The sequence below is a fragment of the Mustela nivalis genome (genome assembly GCF_964662115.1).
Source record: "Mustela nivalis genome assembly, contig: HAP1_SCAFFOLD_1440, whole genome shotgun sequence".
Lineage (NCBI taxonomy): Eukaryota > Metazoa > Chordata > Mammalia > Carnivora > Mustelidae > Mustela > Mustela nivalis.
The window spans coordinates 42,889-64,036 of NW_028135224.1; the positions used below are offsets into that span (position 1 = coordinate 42,889).

At 40.1% G+C, this 21,148-nt stretch overlaps 1 long non-coding RNA gene and 1 pseudogene across 4 annotated transcripts in view; both read left to right on the forward strand.

Moving 5' to 3' along the window:
- LOC309857849 overlaps nt 1–21,148 on the forward strand; it is an 81,002-nt gene that overhangs the window by 15,119 nt on the left and 44,735 nt on the right. The gene's annotated exons all lie outside the window — the stretch shown is intronic.
- Nucleotides 14,442–17,767, forward strand: LOC309857850 (vasculin-like protein 1 pseudogene; annotated as a pseudogene). The gene has a single exon. The product of its transcript is annotated as a vasculin-like protein 1 pseudogene (transcript).

Here is a 21,148-nt window from a genome sequence, read left to right on the forward strand (position 1 = left end):
TTTTTAACATTACTTAATTTTAGTTTGAAAAGCCCTGTGAGTTCATGGCTGCCATATCGTACAGCATGGGCTTCTGCTTTTCCGGTTAAAGGAGTAGAGTAGACCTAGGCTGGGGTTTGTTTTTTAGAGAAACCTGTCAGTGAAACATCTAGCTTTATCTTTTGGCCTTTTCCTTTAATTCTCTGGTACAGGTACTTAAGTACTGGATTTTCCCTTTCTTTGTGTACCTTCTTTTTATTTTGGCAGAGGGTTGATAGAGGACACATCATGTGCCAGCTAACTTCTTAACTTAGAAGCTGAGTTTTCAGTTTTGCTGATGTGAGGACAGTTCAGGTTGTCAGTGACAAGAATGTAGCTTAGTATGACTTTGGTCTAAAGGGGAACTCCTTGGCCTTTTTAATAGGATACTTTTAATATCTCAGGGAAAGTCTAAGTTGCCTCTTATAATCGGTGTCTAAATATCTAAATATATTACTACAGGGCTTGATTTTGAACACAGGACAAGTAAGAAAACGAAGTTTTTGCCTTGATTTTTGTTGGGTTTTGATTTATTTTGTTTTGGGTTTTTCTTTTTCTTAGAATAATCTCAGTGTGGTTGATGCACAGATTGGTTGATGCACAACCAATCTCAGTGTGTAAATGGCCTATTAAAAGGGCCATTTACAGAAAAGGGTATACAAAGAGCCAACATACACAAAAAGGTATAGTTCATTCCCAGAGAAATGCAAATTAAAGCAACAAAAAAGCCATTTTTCAAATAGAAGATTGAACAATTTTCAATTTTTTGGAGTTTCACTAATGTTGATGAGGCTGTGGAAAAAAACAACACAGTGCTGATGGAAATGTGAAATTGCTACTAACTCATCAGAAAATAATCCTGCAGAATCTAGTAAGAGTTCTGATTCTCGCACCTTTGCACAAATGCATTTTACTCATAGAAATTATTTGACCAAGAAGTTAGCATGTGTAAAACCCTGGTTAGCCAGAGGGAGCCATGTTGTTGTAAGCTTAGATTGACCATGCCCCTCCCAGAGGAACTTACTTACAAATCCCGGATATAGGGGCGGGCCAGGCCGGATGGAGACATCCAATCAGTGGGGTGCACATATATTTGCTATGGTGAGCTGGAATTCAATTGGCCACCGGTATGGCTGACCGAGCATGACTGTGCAGTTTTCCCTGTGTGTTGCAATCTCATTGGCCACCTGGGTGTGGGCCGGGCTCAACCACGTCTATAAAGGTTAGTGTGGGAGGTCAGGTGGGGGTAGCGTCCTTCGGGTGGTCGTTTGAGGTCTCCTGGCTGTCGGGGGAGCGGTCTCGTGGGGAAGTGGCCTCATCTTCAGGGGAGCGACCTCTTCCGGTAGGGTTGTGGTGGGGAAGCAGAGTCCCCGGGTCGGGGAGCAGCGTGGTCGGATAGCGGTCTTGCGAGGGAGCGGCGTGGTCCGTGAGCGGCCTCGTCCGGGGAGCAGCCTCCTGGTGTAGGGTTGTGGTGGGGAAGAGGAGTCCCAGGGTCCGGGAGCGGAGTCCCGGGGTCGGCGATCAGCGTGGTCCGTGAGCGGCCTTGGCTGGGGGCTGCGTGGTTGGTGAGCGGCCTTGTCCGGGGTGCACTCTCGTTGGGGGAGCGGCCTCCTCGGGTAGGGTTGTGGTGGGGAAGCAGAGTCCCAGGGTCGGGGAGCGGAGTCCCGGGGTCGGGGATCTGCGTGGTCCGTGAGCGGCCTTGTCCGGGGTGCATCCTCGTTGGGGGAGCGGCCTCCTCGGGTAGGGTTGTGGTGGGGAAGCGGAGTCCCGGGGTCGGGGAGCGGAGTCCCGGGGTCGGGGAGCGGCGTGGTCCGTGAGCGGCCTTGACGGGGAGCTGTGTGGTCCGTGACCGGCCTCGCGTGGAGCAGCCTCACTGGGGAGCGGCGTTGCGGTGGGGTTTGTGGTCAGGTAGGGTCGTCCTCAGGTAGCGGAGTTGGGAGCGGCGTTGTCGGGGTCAGTGTCCTGGTCCTGTCCTGGTCGTTGTCGCCCTGACTGGTCGGTTTGATTTTAGATGCTTGGCAAGGAATAAAACTTTGTGGGACTTTCGCATTACATCAGTCTCCTTCCTTTGATCAGGGACCCTAACTGTGCATTAGAATATTTATTGCAGCATTGAGGTGGAATTAAAAAAACTGATAGCTAGAAGTCCATCAGGAAATCCATTGGAAAAATTAAGATCTAAACCAAGAGAAGTCTATAGTATGGAATATTATGAAGCTGTTACAAAGAATGAGTTATGGACACACACTGACCTAGAGGAATATGTAGGATATGTTAAATGAAAATAGAAAGCTTTAGAGTCATATGCATGATTTTTTTAAGGTAGCCTTTGCACTGTAGGGCTGTCTCTCTGGGATGTTAATTCTTAGGAGGTAGGGAAAAGGTGATGGTGTTTTGAGAGAAATTCTCTTCTTTTTATCCCACTAAAATGATAACAACATGGGAGATTTAATTTGACCATTTAATTATGTATTTCATAGTAACTGGACTAGGAAAGAAGAAATCCAGGTTCTGTTTTGACTTACATGCCATGGATTATATTATTGGATTCCTAATCTCTTCTATCACCTGTTGAGGAAATATGAGGAATTATCAAATGCTCCAAGGTCCTCCTAGGACAAGATAATGTTTCCTCTGCACTTCTTACATTTTGCTGTAGTTATATACCAAGATTTAGAAGATCATAAATTAGTATGTCAGCTATGGTCCCCTAAAAAAGGGCCATCAGTCTTCACTTGAGAAGGTTCAGTGCATTTATGCCCATACTTAGCATATGGAAAATGGACACTCAGTCTGGAACACAGCCTACTTTTCATAGAATCTCCCAGTCATAGAACAATACATCTAGGAAGAAATGAGCAGACTTTAAACATGATTGCTCATCAGAATTATCTGCAAATCGAATAAATGCAGATCTATCCTATGCATACCCTCGAATGTACAGAATCAAAATATCTAGAAACTAAGCCCAGGAATCTTTTAAAAAATGACAACCAAGGGATTCTGAGCCATCTCCTTTGTACACTAGTGTTTGTGGACTACAGATGAAGTTTATCCTATAAGGTCGAGCTGCCTGTCAACAAGGCAGGGAAGACAACAAACATTTGTAAAGTCCCTACATAGGAAATACCTCTTAGTGCTAAGCCCTCCTGCACAGCTAGCAAGATGTATGAAATTCAAACATGTTAGTAGAGTTTCATTTTTCCCAGACTAGGATCCTTGATAAGGAATTTTTCCTAAAGTAACATACAAGTCTTGCCATAAAGGATTACCCTGAGCCACTTTAATCTGCAACTGATTCTCTGTGTCCTGATAGGCTGTGTCCTAATCTTTAGTCCAAGGGCATATACTTTATGCAAAAACTCCATCATCCGGTGGAGCCCTCTTTAAAACTTTGTTAAAGCTAATGGTCAAATTGTAGTTGTATAGTCCCTCTTTAAAAAAAAAAAAAAAAAAAAAAATACAGTCTATTAACACCAGACCTTCAATTTCTGAAATGCTTAAAAGAATATTACCACTAACAGAAAGACCAAGTGGAAAGGGAACCATTTAGAAACACTGAAACAAAGCAAATGGCACGCATGGCATTTCTTTTTAGTTCTAAGGCAGTGAAGTACCAGATGTCATGTAACAAAGTCTGAGGGGACCATGGAACCTAATGGGCATAGCCAGAGTGCTAGCTTTAAAAAGCTCTTGTGCTTATAAAAACAAGCAACTTGTCACCATTAACTCCATATGTTAGACTTAAGACTTTTTCCAGCCTGCATTTGATTTACTTAAACACTTGTAATGTTTACCTTTTGCATTAAAAGGGAGAATATTAGTGAATAAGGGGTTTGTCCAGCCCTGTTATAGATCTTTCACATAGTAGGTTGCTTAGTAAAAATCTGGTGGCTCTGTTAGCTACTACCTTCTAATTGTGGGGATGGAAAAGGAAAGGTCAGCTGAAGTTATCTCTGAACTTGAAATAAGCTACACAACATAAGCAGTGACTTCATTATCTTATGGGGATGGCAGGAAATGGTGAGTTTGAAAATCCACAGCAGAAGTCTCTAATTCCACAATCTTAAAATGAGCCTTGGTTAATTTCAGGGTACACAATGCATAGATATAGTTACAAAATTACCAATGACCAGTCCTTCAAGTTCTTTTTCCTAGAAATCTATGGAATTATCCAAATGCAATGTTGCTCACACCTGTCTGACCACTGCTCCTTTGTCTCCATTGATGGATCCCCTCCCTACCCCAACCCCATTTGCTGCTCACATTATCACTCAGAACGTTCTCTGCAAGCTCTGTATTCTCTGCTCCAAACATGTTGATTGTTTTTCAGGGCACTAGTTCTATTATCTCTGTTCTGATGAGTTTCAGGCCTTTATTTCCTGTTCTGGCTTCTTCATGCTTCCAGTCTGATATGTTCATGATGGCTGCTGGACATTTCTATGTAGATGCCAACTTTTTTGAAACTGTTTATCCTTTAACACTTGTCCTCTTCCTATCCTCATTCAGGTTGGAGAAATCTAACCACCCAAGGTCAAAACTGCTCATTTTTTTTCTTCCCCACTATCATTACTCACTGAATCTTAGCATTCCTTTTTCCCAGCAGCAATGTCTTCCCTCCATCTCATTTCTCTCAATCTTCTTTCATTATATCATTCTCATGTGGCCATAATAACCTCCTAATTTCCCACTGCCTCCGTCAGTTCTATGCCTCAGTACCAAATTAATCCTCCTCAAGTACATTTATGTCATGTAGCTCTGCTGATCCAGAACACTTCAGTAGGCCATGACTTCTCAAGAATGCTGTTCAAACTCATTTTTCTGAAGTCCCAAACCCTCTGCAACTCTTTCCCTTTCCCCTCTGTTCTGGTCCGAGGAGTCTGCCATTTCACCAGACATGACCACAGCTCACTCCTACTCCATCCACTTCATTTTTAGCACCTAGGAGGCTGTCCTGAGCTCTGTCCTCCCATGTGAAAGGTCCCTTCCCTTCAACCTCTAGATTTATGTTTCATCTCTAGCGTGACCAAACAAACCCACAGAGACCACCTTTAACAGCTTTTTTGTTAGCACTAGTCACCTTTAATATAGAGCCTGTATCTTCAACTACTTCATATGCTTCCCCTAGTATTTCATAAATAGTAAATGCTCAAAGATTTATTTTGATTAGATTTAGAAACTGGCCTATTGCCTTGTTTATGATTCTCCATCCAACCTGCCCAAAACAATGAAAGAAAAAAGAACCCAAAGAAAATACTGGCAGGTAAGCTAAGTACCCCTCCTCCAAGGTTCAAACAAAGTTCTGTGAATAGAATTCAGTCTCCTCTGTCTCTGTTCAAATAATGCATGTCTCCTAAGACTGGGAAATCTGTACTTGGGGAAAGGTACCAGCCCAGATGGAGATATGGAGGAATGACTCTTGCCATAGGAACTTTTCTAACTTCCAGTTTGAAAAAATTCCTTTAGGGGGATTTTCTGATATACATGTGTGTCCCTCACCGTAACCAGCAACTGGTCCTTGTTTATGTGGGACAGGCAATTAGCATAGACCTGGATGGTTTCCCTAAGATTTTGCAAGTTCTGTGTTTCTGACTCTTAGAAGAATAAGTCATGATTTTACCTAGATGAATTTTCCTTAGCCAAACTACCTTTTAAAAAATACTAAAAACACAATTCTTCTTTCCAGCCCAAATTTTTATTTTTTCAAATATTCATAGTACAAAAGCATAATTCTTAAAACCCTGGTGTGAGTTTCCAGATAGATATATTTTTCTAAGATCTTACTCATTTTAGAGCAAGCGAGCACACAAGTGGGGAGGGGTGGAGAGAGAGTGAAACAAAATCTGAGGCAGATTCTGCGCTGAGTGGGGGGCTTGATCCCACAACTGCGAGATCATGACTTGAGCTGAAACCAAGAGATGCTCAACTGACTGAGCCACCCAGGCACATTACTTTCTTAATTATGCTAACTGGGATTGATTAAGTCTTAATATATTTTGCTGTGAAGAATTGGCTAATACTAAGAATAGATTAAATATTCTAGAAAATGATGGACCCAGGGACTGAGTCAAAGTATGCTAGCTTGGAGGGTATACATATAAGTCTTCAGGAAAGAAAAAAAAAAAAGATGCACACCCTTCTCTTTGTCTTCTAGTGTGAGAGATTCATTCCAAAGCCTGCTTCTATTAGTATGCCAATGAGGCTGAAATCAAAGTGTCAACAGGGCAACATTTCCTCTGACAGCTAGAGGGGAGAATCTGTCCATTCCCTCTAGCTTCTGATGACTGTGGCTACCTCATTCCAAACTTTCTCCATGGTCACACTGCCTTGTCTAATCTCTTGCTTCTTTAAGGACATGTGTGATTGCATCTTTAGGCTCTTCCAGATAACCTAGTGCAATCTCTTGTCTTGATATTCTTAATAAATTTGTAATGCTCTCTTTTCTTTTTTGTCATACAAGGGAATACACATTCTAGAACATCGATGTATTTTGCGAGCCATTATTCAGCCTACTAGAATGATGATGATTATTCTGCATATATAAAAAACTTAAAGTTTTAAACTATAAAACAGCAAAAATATTAGTGTCTATACCATATGGTCAACAATGATTATTCTTGGGAGTGGGTCGACCAAGAATTTTCACTTTCACTACCACACATGCTTATTTTTTCCCCCTAATATTATTGTGCTTTTGAAACCATTCACTCTTCTATTAAGAACATGTAACTGATATGTTTGTATTGAGGGATAAAATGGCAAGGATTAAAGTGCAAAATTCCAGCCATATAAAAGCAAAATGATGCCCTAATTGGGTATCTTTCTCCTTCATCTCATGGTACTTCTTTCCAGCACGGCCCTCCCTCGTCCTTGTGCTGCTGCTCATTCACTCATCTGTGCAACTTGGATTGAAAACACACTTGAGACAATTAAATCCAAACTTGGATTTGCTTGGCCTCAAAGTCCCTGCTGTTCCCTCTGTTGCAGGCTGTTTCTCTTAATTTCTCCCTTCAAAGACCAAAGAACTTTCCAGAAGAAAGGGGACAAGGAGAAGAATTGGAAGGAATAGGGAATATTTCTTTTTTTTGACTTGTGGTCTGAGATGTCTTTGGTTTCGTGTATGTTTGTTTTCCTCTCCTCAGCAAAGGCTGCAGAGTCCTGTGTGGGGATAGATCAAGCCTTACTCTTCACGTCCCAAACTCTACCATTTGTGGAAGGTTTCTTTGCTATGCTGCTGACTTAGTATCATTTGTTCACTTTCTCAATTTGGATTCTTGGAGCATTTGCTATCTTTTAGGCAAGGATAGTAGGAGAATGCCCTAAGAAATGCAGTTTCCCTTCAATCTGCTGCCAGAGCCCAGTGCCGCAGATTTAAGATACATAGATCTCATTGGTGATTAATAACTCCCCCCATCACTCTCCTCTAACATCCAGTTTCTTTACAAATCCCTAGCAAGATCAAAGTGTCCACTGGTTTGAGCAAACTAAGGATTTGTAATTACACAGCGGTGTCCTTCCCTAGAAACGAGACTTCAACATGTTGAAGGACAAATCTGGAAACCCATCTTCTTTTCTATAGATATCTTAAAGAATTAGTCACTGTTGCATTGTATCTACTTGGCCATACTTTGCATTTTTTGTAGACAAGATATTTTCCATTATTTTGGTGAAATAACAGTTTTAACATGTATATGCAATCAGGCATTTAATTAAATCAACTTAGTTTATCACTGGGTGCATTTATTGTACTGTCTAATCACGGAGGTAAACACAGCTGCCATGGGCATGTGGTGAGAATACTCTGGAAAAAGGGGGCATGGTGGGAAATCTGTTTAAAAGCTGCCAATTTATCTTTCCTTTTCTCACTTGAAATTTTGTAGAGAGGGGCTAGTTTTCACTGATAACAAAGGCAGCAGTCAAGTATATACTTTTTAAGGAGTTGAAGAAATCTAGATTTCATAGAAATGAATCATGGGAAAAGTGTATAACCAAGCTTCTCAAAACTGATGTGTGTAGAAATCACCTGGAATCTTGTGAAAATGCAGATTCCAATTTAGTGGGGCTGGGCTGGGGCCCGAGATTTTCAAACAGGCATTTCTGGTAATGTTCCCCACCCCCACCCCCACTCTCCTGGCGCTGATGCTGCTGGGGTTGGTTCAAGAGACAAGCAAGATTGAGAGGAGTCCGTCAAATGATTCGAGGTCACCATCTTTTTGAAATCAAGAAAACATCCACATCTTTTGTTTTTAGGGGCCAAAATATAGTGTTCTTTTTTGATGAATTAAAGAAGCTCTAATCCAGCGGAGTGCCTTTCTGATATTCCAAGCCTGCAATAATAGCTGCTTAGTTCTTTAAATGGCTTGGTTTACTCTGGACTTTTAAAATGTATGTATTTTTAAATTTCCAAATGCTACCATACTCATTGAGAGTAGAAACAGGATCCTGATAGTGCTGGATGCATATTAAATATTTAACATATGTGTCACCAATTGAGTAAGACTCTTTTGTTTCTATAAGGTATTTCCAGTGATCCTTGTCAGTGAATTTCCCCTTTTGCAAATTAAACAATTGAGAGAGCTTAGGAGGACACTGGGTCTAAGCTTTAAATGTGAACAGAGATTAAAGGCAAAGGTTAAGGCTTCCTATTAGATTTCAAAGAAATACTCTGAGATCTCTGGGAAACTGTCATCACCTGAATGCCCTGTCCTTCCCTTCAAGATTGCTATGCCAACGCCCTTGACATTGCTCCTCATTCAAAGCAAGCCTTCTTTTTCAATCATTTTCCCTTCTGTTTTGGTATGAACTTAACACTTTGTCAGTGGGATAATCCTGTGTATCTTCGAGAGGTTGGAGGTGGGTAAAGAGATCATGGACAACATTTATGTCCCAGCACCTATCTTGACACATCTTATTTATGTATAATTAGGTGTACTTACGATCAGAATTCAAACTTAGGGATATTGCGAATATGACCATTTCCTAAATCATTTCTAGACAAAAACTTTAGCTTTGAAATTTTGAAAATACTTTTGAAATCTGTTACTTTAATTTAGGGCGTATATAAAATCAGGATCAAATTTCATTTGTGGGTCGCATCTAACAATTATTAGAGTGTTTGAACTTCAGCCTTGTTTTGTGCTAGGAGAGAGAAGCGGACAGTAAATAGCAATGGAATGCAGCTATAAATTGGAAATGCATACAGGACTTAATTTAATATAGAAGACTAAAGTAGCCTTCCACTTGCCAGGATACTGTAAAATCAATCTTCTCTCAGAAATAAGGAAAAACTGAATGAAGTCATTAGGAGTTAAAAATAGTAGATAAGGGGCGCCTGGGTGGCTCAGTGGGTTAAGCCGCTGCCTTCGGCTCGGGTCATGATCTCAGGGTCTTGGGATTGAGTCCCACATTGGGCTCTCTGCTCGGCGGGGAGCCTGCTTCTCTGCTTCCCTTCCTCTCTCTCTCTCTGCCTGCCTCTCTGTCAAAAAAAAAAAAAAATAATGTAGATAAAATCTTCTCAAGCTGCCTATATAAACTTCACAGAGTCCTTACTGTTTATTTTTTGTTACACACAATATATTATTTGCCAAGTTCCACAAACCTAATTGCCAGAGCAGAGGCTCCCAGCCACCTCCTCCCCCCCCCTTTTCTGAAGCAGAGTCATGAACTGATTACATGGAATAAATAACTCATTAGGGTCATCCATACATACTTGAAATAAGAAAATATGGCTAAGTGTCCTCCACAGACAGGCTACTTAACCAGTTTTCTCTATTCAGACTTTATTCACTTACCAAACCAAACTTCAGATCACATTTGTCTATTAAAATCCTCAACATCCTACTGGAAAGTGAATTGTGCTTAGTGAAGGAACTAATCTTTAAAACGAGCTTACTTTTTTGGGAGAATGCTTTGGACATCCTAACTTTTCAGTGTCCACAAGGGCTAAAACCTCTCTCTGGCCTTCTAGAAGAAATTTTCATAGCCTTGTGAGGGTTTGTACTCCCCAGTTTGTTTCCCAAAATAGAGAGAAATGAGAGCTGTCACAAGTTTCTTTCAAATTCTCCATAGAAACCCTGATCAATCTGATATTTTCCAAACTATCATAATCTGGAATTTCTAGCCAAATAGCATTTCAGCTGTTGTGTATTTAAGTGTGTATTGTTTATAAGTAACAGAAACCAATTTGAGATACTTTAGACTAAAAAGGGGAATATATTTCAAGGATTCAGACTGGGCTCTGGGGACTTGAAGGTGAAATCATGGTTGAAGGTGAAATCATGGACCTTTCTCAAAAGCCCTGGTCTCACCAGACCTACAGTCTCTCAGTATCACAGTACCTGAATTCTGAAAAGAAAGAAGTGGCTATCCATGTTTCAACTAACAAAGGCCAGGGACCCAATTTTAGGTAACTTAAGTCAAAAACCTGGTACCAAGCTCTACAGACAAGGTACAGAGCTTGGGAATCCCTGTGGCCAGGCTACAAATAGTACCCACTACAGGAAGTATTGATTTTTTTTTTTTTTAAAACATTAAGACAATAGTAGTGATCAAATTTTTACAACTCCTTAATCTGTACTTCATACAAGCCTACTCAAAATGTTCTAGAAGGGTTGAAGATAAACCCAGTAGTTCTGAGCTTGGGTTTCCTGGACCTATAAAGATCCATGCTAGGATTCTGAAAGTTCTTCAGCCGCTCCCGTGTTCTGAGAAGCCTTCACTTACTTACCAGGATAAAGCTGCAAAGGATCACTAGCCCCTTGAGTTTCTTGGATTTTTAGCTAAAATGTTATTAAGTTGATGTGGTAATGTTCTGTGTCCTCATGATAGAAGTTCATTATATAGATCTTTATTTAATCATGGAGAAATTAAACTCAGAAACAGACACAGTACTAATAGCAAACACTCATGCAATGTCTTCTGTGTGCCTGTGCTCTTCCAGTACTCCAGACGTGATCTTTCCAAAGCTGCAGTTCATTGACAAGGGAGGTAGAAGGAGATATTTAAGTGCCAGAGAAGACTGGGAGCCACCAAACCAAGTCTTCAGTTAGAGTTCAGCATCAGCGGTGATCCTCATGCAGAGATAGAAACATCTTGCTCTTGACAGGGAGTTAGTTATTCCCAGAACAAACTTCATAACTGAGTCTTCTTTTGCTTGCCACCCCTGAGTTTGATTCTAGCCACAGTTTCACACATTCCCAAGTTGTAGTTTTGGTCTGTGTTCAAAGTAACCCTTCAGCAGGCTTGCATTTTTTACTGTGCTGGACATCTGGGGTTAGACTGTTTAGCAAGATAAAATATCCTCATTAGACTATAGAACAATTTGAAACCACATAGGGCTGTTGTACTCTTTCAAGAATTTGAAATGTGTACTCTGATCTGCCACATGGCTTGTCTATCACTTCAAAACCATAAAGTAGCTATTTAATAACAATCCAGATCTAAGTGTTACTTTGTTAGATAATGAACCAGATACCTTTTCATAAATATTCATGGAAACACTCAGAGATGATATCCCCTCCTTTACAGATAAAGCAACTGAGGCTTGGCAAATAGCTTGGCAAATAGCAAATAAAAAGTACTCCAAAGCACCCCAGGAGTGAAAGCTGTAATGTTCTAGGCAGCAGAGACTGTACCTGTTTCCTGTTGTATTCTCAGTCCCCAGCACAAAATGGGTCCATAATAAATACACAAGTAAGAAATAAACGAACAACTCCAACTCTTATTTCGAAGTTCATTCTCTTTTCTGCTATATTGTTTCCTTTAAGATTACCCTGGCATACATTTTGTGCCTAAGCAAAGAAATAATTTATCAGCACTAGTAGGAGTAAAATATTCTGTTGTCATAGAATAAATGTATACTTCCACCCATTGGCTTGTCTTTTGTGTTGTTGGCATGAAGGTTAGTTGCAGTATATAGAAATAAATCCCCATAAGAAAAGCAATCACCATAAATCCATGCTTGAGGAAAGGGGCCATCATCATTTTGTTGGAATGCCGGTACAATATGCGAGCTATCAAAATTCACCTAATTCTGGGATATTTTTTCCCCAGATAACAATATATAAAAGGTAATTCCATTGAACTAATCTTGTCAGTATGTTTAGTTGATGTTTTATAGCAGTAAAAATGTACTTAACTGCAAACCTCAAACCAAGTTACTGGAAGGAAAGATAAATACACGGGTGATCTGTGTTATGAAAATCACAAGGCAAAATTGCTCTAACTTTACTCTTACATTGTTGATCATACCACATTGCTTTAAACATTCGAATTCCAGTTCTAAGTATTCATTGGCCTGAAAGAAATACTGTATGAATTATAATATTTACTTGCAGTCCTTAAAAAATAAGGAGGATGTATGCAGAAGACTTTGTCTTGGGAAATGCTGCCCAATGTTTGCTGGAGAAAATGGCTATATTGATTCCGGACAATGGTTTATATTATCTTAGCAAATACAGTTTGAGGTCAGTTACCAGTAATGCTATTTTTCACTGAGTTTATAAACTTCCTGGTATTTATAAAACTGAAAGAATGTGTGCTGTTCAACTTGTAACCATGATTATTCAGTGGGTCACTTTAAGTAAATATGTAAACATCTGGTTCCAAGAGACCAGCAAAGACCTCACAGCTTCAGATCTGTAAATAATGCCTCTCTATTAAACCTCCTATATTAGTGTTTGGGGGAAAAACAAAACAAAACAAAACAAAACAGCTAAATGTTGTTCAGGGGAATATATAAGGTCAATCTTAGTTTTGTAAGCTTCATGATTATATGACCCAAAATAGATTATTTAGACCAGAGAGGGATAAATTCCTTTTTGGTTCTGGATCCTTTTGTGAAGCTGATGACCCCAAAATTGGCAGAATATTACATACAGCTTTAGAAGGTTCTCTGAACTGAAGTTCATCTATCTACATTAAGAATATAAATATCACTTCAATTTTTAGGCACAGGTGTACATGAATTTAAATCTACATATTAGCCTATTTTTCTCTTTAAACTCTTCATTATATTCATGTGCCTCTAAGTGCCCCAAACCATAATGCTACAAATGCAAGAAAAGTTATTCTAGCAAAGTGGTATTTGATACTGTGCTGTTTATCTAGGCCCTCCCCTTTCCCTTGTCCACTAGGCAGTAGCTTATATTCCTTAACCTTATGTGGAGAGGCCTGCTCTGAGATTTTGGTTGTTCAAGTGTAGGATTTTCTCTGGAAATTTTTTAGAAGTCATATTCAGGAAATGGGAGAAAACTGAACCTGGGAACATAATAAAACTTTTGAGCATCATGCTTCCCTTTTCCAGCTAATTCCATGGTGGTGTTACTCAGCTAAAATCTGTATGTCAATATCTTTGCCTTTCTTAAGTATCAGTTACAAAGTTTCTGCCTGAAATAGACATCTGTCTCTAGGATCTTACAAATCCAATTGGAGAGAAGAGGCTATACACGGAACAAGAAAATAGTGAATTATTCAGTATTGATACAGAATTGTAAATATTGATGGGGGTAATGGATGCTAAGAGCAAGTCTACAATTAAATCATTATAAACATAATGAGTAATAGTGTGTTCCCAAGCTTATCCGAGCCTAAATCCTATTTTATAACACTGATTAACATCCAAAACAAACTAAGGAACTATTATCTAGAATTATCATAAATTTTCCTGAGGCTGAGGGAAGCCCTTGAGAAATAGACAGGATGTGAGTTTGGTTTGGTCCAGAATCACCAGGGATTAATTGTTTTAAAAAAAATTCATTACTGAGCATTACCTCTGTCCTATGAAATCATAATTTTTGATGTGGTGGCATTGGATCTCCACATTTTAATACCATCTCTGCCTTTATGAACAGTCAGGCATGAGAACCCCCTTACAGACATGTGTGATGAAGAGGAAAGGTGTCCATACCATGTAGACAAAAAATGTTCAACAGTAAAATTCTTTGAGCACTTTGAGTCTAACCTCAAAACTTGAGAACTTGAAAGATTTTGTAAATAGTGACCTCTTCCAGGCTATCATTTGCTGGACCTAATAAAATGAACATCTCATTGCTAAAATAGTCCTTTTGGATTTCCATTTCAGCACATGGTTTCAAATATTTACTTCCTGCCAAAAAATTCAAATAATGCAAGTTTGTGTACATATAAGTCACAAACACATCTATCTACATAATTTCTTTTGATTTTTTTATGGGAGCATGTGGAGGCACTGATTGCCTTATATGTCAAACTTCATAAAAGTGAAGCAAGGGAAGAAAATAATTACAGAGTAAAAGGAGTTTCATGCACTTTTTTTCTTCATGACTGTGAGATCTTGGATAAAATTTGAGGACCTGCTAAGTCTGATGCCCAGGACTTGTGATGAAAAATTCCCATTTTTCCTCAGTGAGAAACACTTTTTTTAAAAAAAAATCTAAATCTTGGGGAAGAGCTTTGTTATGGTTGTGGGCTCTCCACCTCTGTGGGATCAGGAAGCTGGGGACGCGCCCTTAGACGCTGCCTCTGGCCCCTAGCTGTAGCCCCACTGCTGCCGGTGATAGATTCCTGTGGCCTTTTAAGTGATTGAATAATGATGGAAATGGATCCAAAATAATAAATGACTGCTCTACTAAAGCAGTAGAAGACTCCTCGTATCACCTTCCAGTTCAATTCAGTCTTCAGGAGGAGGCGGAACAAGTGAAATAGAGAAGACTGAAGAGAAGACGACCTCACTTTGGAACTGTTTACTCCTTGACTTCTTTATTTCTACTTGTTTTAATTTTGCTGTGAATTTAAATAGTGAAAACCAAAGAAATAGAAGATACATTTGGGAGCTTTATATAACCCAAGAAATTTGCCTTGAAAGCTGCTATTCTTTGGAGGAAAACATACTAAGTTCCTGTCTGATTAAAAACAAACCAGATTTCCTATGTCCCTTAGATTCTGAAGAATAAAACAGATATAAATACATATCCGCACACTTTTTAGCAGCTCTGTAGGAATAATGAGATTTATAAATTAAGGGCTTTGTTATGTGGATGTTTTGCCGCTGGAATTGACTGCTCAGAAGATCTTTTATTGCTCTCTAATGCTATATTTTTGATCTGTGGCTTTGATGGCATTCGCCCACACATGAGTTTACCTCTTTCCAGTTATGACCTTGTTATGAACAGTGTTTGCACTCAATGTGCAAATGTCCATGTATTATCTATTTAAACAGCATCATAGTGCCATCACTCAAGGAAGTTGAATGAGGTGAACATAGACATAGCTCTTTCCCCTTCCCCCCATTTTTTAAATGTAACAAATAATTTTTATGTTTCCCTTCCCCTTTCCCCTTCCCCTTTTTGGAAACGTGTCAGGAACTAGATAGTTTAAGATGAGCAATTGAGGAGACTTGAAAAAGTGATACAGACAGAGCCTGGCTTCCTTGTGCTTTATCACAAGGCGTGCTGCTGGCCAGCCTATTTCAGCACCCTTTTAACAAGAGAACCTCGTAGGAAATCCAGCTGGCAGACTCAAGGAGTTCGGGAAACAGGACCACAGAGGTTACACTCTGGGATCCTGGCCATGAGGTTGGATGCCTCACCTTGCTGAAAAGAGACACTGGACCTAAATGGCACAGCATGACTTTTTTCCTGCTTGGCTAAATTTCTCAACACCACAGTCAGCTAAGTCACCTACAGCCACCTTCGAAAACCACGGAGAGCACCTACCCCGAGGAGATCGTAGGTTTGGAGTAAGCCGTCGTCGACATGATTCCTCTGATGGCTTTTTTAACAATGGACCTCTGCGAACTGCAGGAGATTCCTGGCACCAGCCCTCCCTGTTGCGCCATGACTCTGTGGACTCTGGTGTCTCTAAGGGAGCATATGCTGGAATCACAGGGAACCTATCTGGTTGGCATGGCTCTTCCCGAGGTCATGATGGCATGAGCCAGCGTAGTGGGGGTGGCACAGGGAACCATCGCCACTGGATTGGCAGCTTCCATTCCCGGAAAGGCTGTGCCTTTCAAGAAAAGCCACCTACAGAGATTAGGGAAGAAAAGAAAGAAGACAAGGTGGAAAAATTACAATTTGAAGAGGAAGATTTTCCTTCTTTGAATCCAGAAGCTGGCAAACAGAATCAGCCATGCAGACCTATTGGGACCCCTTCTGGAGTGTGGGAAAACCCACCTAGTGCCAAGCAACCCTCCAAAATGCTAGTCATCAAAAAAGTTTCCAAAGAAGATCCTTCTGCTGCCTTCTCTGCTGCATTCACCTCACCAGGATCTCACCATGCAAATGGGAACAAATCAACCATGGTTCCAAGTGTCTATAAGAACCTGGTTCCTAAGCCTGCACCACCTCCTTCCAAGCCCAGTGCATGGAAAGCTAACAGAATGGAACACAAATCAGGATCCCTTTCCTCTAGCTGGGAGTCTGCTTTTTCCAGTCCGATCTCTGTTACCAAACCAGTAGTACTGGCTTGGGGCACAGTTTTAAGCTCTCCTAAAGAGAGTCCCTCCAACACTACTCCTCCGATTGAGATCAGCTCCTCTCGCCTGACCAAGCTCACCCGCCTAACTACCGACAGGAAGAGTGAGTTCCTGAAGACTCTAAAGGACGACCGGAATGGAGACTTCTCAGAGAACAGAGACTGTGACAAGCTGGAGGATTTGGAGGACAACAGCACACCTGAACCAAAGGAAAACGGAGAGGAAGGCTGTCATCAGAATGGTCTTACTCTCCCTGCAGAGGAGGAAGGGGAGGTCCTCTCACACTCTCTGGAAGCAGAGCATCGATTATTGAAAGCAATGGGATGGCAGGAATATCCTGAAAATGATGAGAATTGCCTCCCCCTCACAGAGGATGAGCTCAGAGAGTTCCACATGAAGACGGAACAGCTGAGAAGAAATGGCTTTGGGAAGAACGGCTTTTTGCAGAGCCGTGGTTCCGGCCTGTTCTCCCCGTGGAGAAGCACTCGTAAAGCAGAGTTTGAGGATTCGGACACGGAAACCAGTAGCAGTGAAACATCAGATGACGATGCCTGGAAGTAGGCATATAAGTCCTCAAAAATCTGACCCAGTAAACTCAGCTTGTGTGTTTAGGGAGTATACAGAAGAAATCATTCTTTTCCTTTTCTTATGTTGAATACTTCATGCACAAGGGAAAATAGTCATATCCCAAAGAGAGAGCAATTGGCTTGTTTAGCTTTTGTTGTTCTTCCCTGTTATCTGCTTAATAGAAGTTTGTGTGATGGGAAAGATTTTTTAAATACACACACACACACAGACACAGTATCTATGAGGCGACGCACAGGTGGGAGCTGGCAGTGCAGAGAGGAGACGCAGGTCTGCAGCAACAGCTTCTACCATCAACCCTTGGGGCACTCACCCCTGTGCTCAAGCAATCATTGTCAATGACAAAGTGACTATTGAAGTTATAATTGTATTAAATTAATGCTAATAATTTGGATATTTTATTTTATTTTTGGCTGCTCGGGTAACGTTAGCCCTTAACCAAGCATACATGGTTTTCTTCTTTTCTTTTTTTTTTTTTCCCCTTTTTTTGGGTACAGCTGTAAAATATTTGGATATAGGAAATGTTGTGTTATTCTTGCAGCCTTGATATTCAGGGTGGATTGTAAAATATAAATTTTTGTGAGATTTCAAAGATTAAGATTATTTTGATAACATTATTTACAGATTTAAAAGATGTGGTTATCACAAGTCTGTTGAAGGGGAAAACTACTGCATAAAATAACTAACTTGGAATAAATATTTTGCATCAGTTTGGAAAAAAAAATCTAAATCCTTATTAAATGGTGGGACTGGATGTTTTTCTCTTAGGAACTAAAAGGGAAGGGAATTTAAAAGTATTTTACTTTTTAAAAAAGAATTTACTTTTCCTGAGGCTCTACTAAGGATCAGGTCCTTTATTTCACTTACTGCCCCTTCAACATTCAACACAACTCCATAAAGGAGGTGGTATGTCTCTAAATCCTTTTCATGGATTAAGAAACTGAAGCAGTAAGAAGTTGCATGGCCTCCTTAAGGTCTTAAGGACTGTTAAGTGCCAAAACCAGAGTTTTGACCCTCTTCTCTGTGCTGTGCTTGTTTTTCTGTAGCACATTTCCCGAGAGCAGCAGGATCTCTAAACATTGTACCTCTAGCCCAGGACACCCCTCACTTCCTGGTGGCAGACCATTTCTGTAGAGGGGAGCAGCCCACACCAGTTTCAGCTTGGGTGGAATCTGCTGATTGTGGAAACTTCTAGGAGCATCACAAGGTCCCTAGTGTCTCCTCCACTCCAACAAGCAGAGTAGAGCAGTGATTACCAATGTGGACTTAGGTTTGATAATGACTAGCTGTTTAGCGTTAAGTGAGTTACCCAGCCTTTGAGACTCTTCCCTCAGTTGCGCAATGGAAGTGAGGTCTACCGCACAGAGCTGTATGGGTTTAACAGCTTTAGTGAGGTGTCATTTACATGCTCTAAAATCAATTTATGTATAAATTTCACTGAATTTGGTAAGCATCTTTAGTTGGGAAATTGCCACCACAACCTAGTTTTAGGACTTTTGCATCACCCCCTAAAGTAAAGGGCCTTTTTCAATCCCTAATGCCTACCTTTCCTTGGTCCCAGAAACCATTTGACTGCTTTCTGTTCCAACAGTTTTGCTTTTTTCCAGAATATCACGTGAATGGAAACTGTGTAGTCTTTTAGCGTTTTTCAGTTAGCATGTTGTTTTGTGGTGCATGCATTTTGTTTGTACCTTGTATCAGTAGTTCATCCCTTTTATGGCTGAAAAGTATTCCATTGTATAACCTACCACATCTTATTTATGTTTGGGTAGTATCTATTTGGGGTTACTATGGATAATGCTGCTACACATAATCATATAAATATTTCTGTGGCCATAGGTTTTGTCTTGGGTAGATACCTAGAAGTAGAATTGTTGAGCCAAGTAAGTATATGTTTAATATTATAAGATGCTGTCAAACTTTTCAAAGTGGTTCTACCATTTTGCATATCCACCTACAGTACATAGTGTTTCAGTTCCTCCACATCCTCAACAACACTTGGTATTGTCCACCTTTCTAACCTGAATTATTCCAGTGGGCATGGAATGGTGTCTCAATGAGGGCTTAATTTAATTTCAATGATGGTGAGCTTCTTTGTGTCTTGTGGATCATTTGTATATCTTCTGTGGAGTATCTGTTCAACTTATATACCTTCTTTTGTGTGGTGCTTGTAAAGAAAACTATGTATCTTTTGTGTAAGGTGTGTTCAAATATTTTGCCCAATTTAAAATTAAGTTGTATGGTTACTAACATAAAAATTTTTTCTTACTGTGTATTTTAAGCACTTTTTATATTTTTTGGAAACAAATTTTTCATTAGATATTTCTGTAAATATTTTCTCAGTCTTTAACTTTTCATTTCCTTGCTGGTATATCTCAAAGACCAGAGTACTTGTAATAAAAGCTGACTTACTAATTTTTTTCTTCTATGACACAATAAACATAAGCCAGAAAAGAAGCTTTGGGTGTCACATCTCAGAAATCTTGCTTAACGCAGTGTCATGGATTTTTTTTTCCCTAGGTTTTCTTCTAGAATTTTTAGTTTTAAAATAAGTTCTCATTTAGATTTATGATCTGTTTTAAGTTAACTTTTGTGCATGGTACAAGGATCAAGGTTCATTGTTTGCATGCAGATGGCCAGGTATCCTAGCACTATTTGTTGAAAAGATTTTCTTTTCACTATTGGTTTACTTCACGCCTTTGTTAAAAAATCAATTAACCATTTAAACATCTTTGCAAATTCTCCATTCTCTTTCATTGATCTGTATTTCTATTCTTATGCCAATATTATACTATTTGATTATTTTTATATTGTTTTGAAATCAGGTAGTATATAAGTCCTCTAACTTTGCTGTTCTTCTTTAAAAATGCTTGGTATTGAGGAGAGCCCAGGCAGCAACCTCTTTGACCTCAGCCACAGCAACTTCTTCCTAGAAACGTTGCCAAAGGCAATGAACCCTTTCAAAGAACCATTTGAATGGTTCAGTGAACCATTTCAAAGAACCATTTCTTGGTTTCATTGATCTATTTAATTTTTAACATTTTTATTTTTATTTCTGCTCTACTCCTTATTTCTTTCCTTCTGCTGCCTTTAGGCTTTGTTTGTTGTCCCTTTTCTATACATGTAAGGTGAGGTTGTTTGAGATTTTTCTTGCTTCTTGAAATAGGCCTGTATTGCTATATAGTTGCCTCTTAGAATTGTTTTTACAGCATCCAAAGATTTTGGACCATTGTGTTTTCATTTTCATGTACTTTATTTCTGTTTTTATTTCCTGGTGTTGGGCTGGCAGGAAGGGCTACTAAAGATGGCGAAAGTTCCCGCCACAAGACCTGAGCTCGGACAGGAGAACAAAGGCCCAAGCAGGAATCTGAGACCCCCCGCCCCGGGCTCCCGTGGACCAATGGGATCCCGATGAGCAAGCGGGATATCCAAATAAGGGAAACTTCCAAAAGACCCCTGAGCTTCCTCTGAGACCCCTTAAAAGTCCCCTCCTCCCTGCCTTGGGCGCGACTTCCGCCACTCTGCTTTCCAGAGTGGTGGAACCTCGCCCGAGGGTGCCCACCTCCTCCCGGCGCAACTTTCCTGGCTCCCCTTCTCCTGAGCCCTGAAACTTCGGCGGAGAGCATTTTTAATAAATCTTGCCTTGCACCCACTTTGCCTGGTGTTGTGTTTATCTCGCCGGAAAAAACTTTACACCTGGTTGACCTATTCATTGTTCAGTAAAGCATGTTAAACTCCATGTATTTGTGTTCTTTGCAGATTTTTTTCTTGTGGTTAATGTCTAGCTTCATAGCATTGTGGTCAGTAAAAGATGCATGGTAGGACTTCGATCTTCCTGAATTTGCTGAAGCGTGTTTTGTGAACCAGCATGTGATCTTTTCTGGAGAATATTCTGTGATACACTTGAAAAGAATGTGTTTTCTTTTAAGATAGATTTAACAGATATACTCAAAATATCCTATTCCAGTGTGTCAGTCAAAGCCATTGTTTCCTTGATTTTCCATTTATATTATCTGACCATTGCTATAAATGGTGTTTTTAAAGCCCCCTATTATTATTAGCTCCTTTGTTACTGTTTTATATATTTGAGTG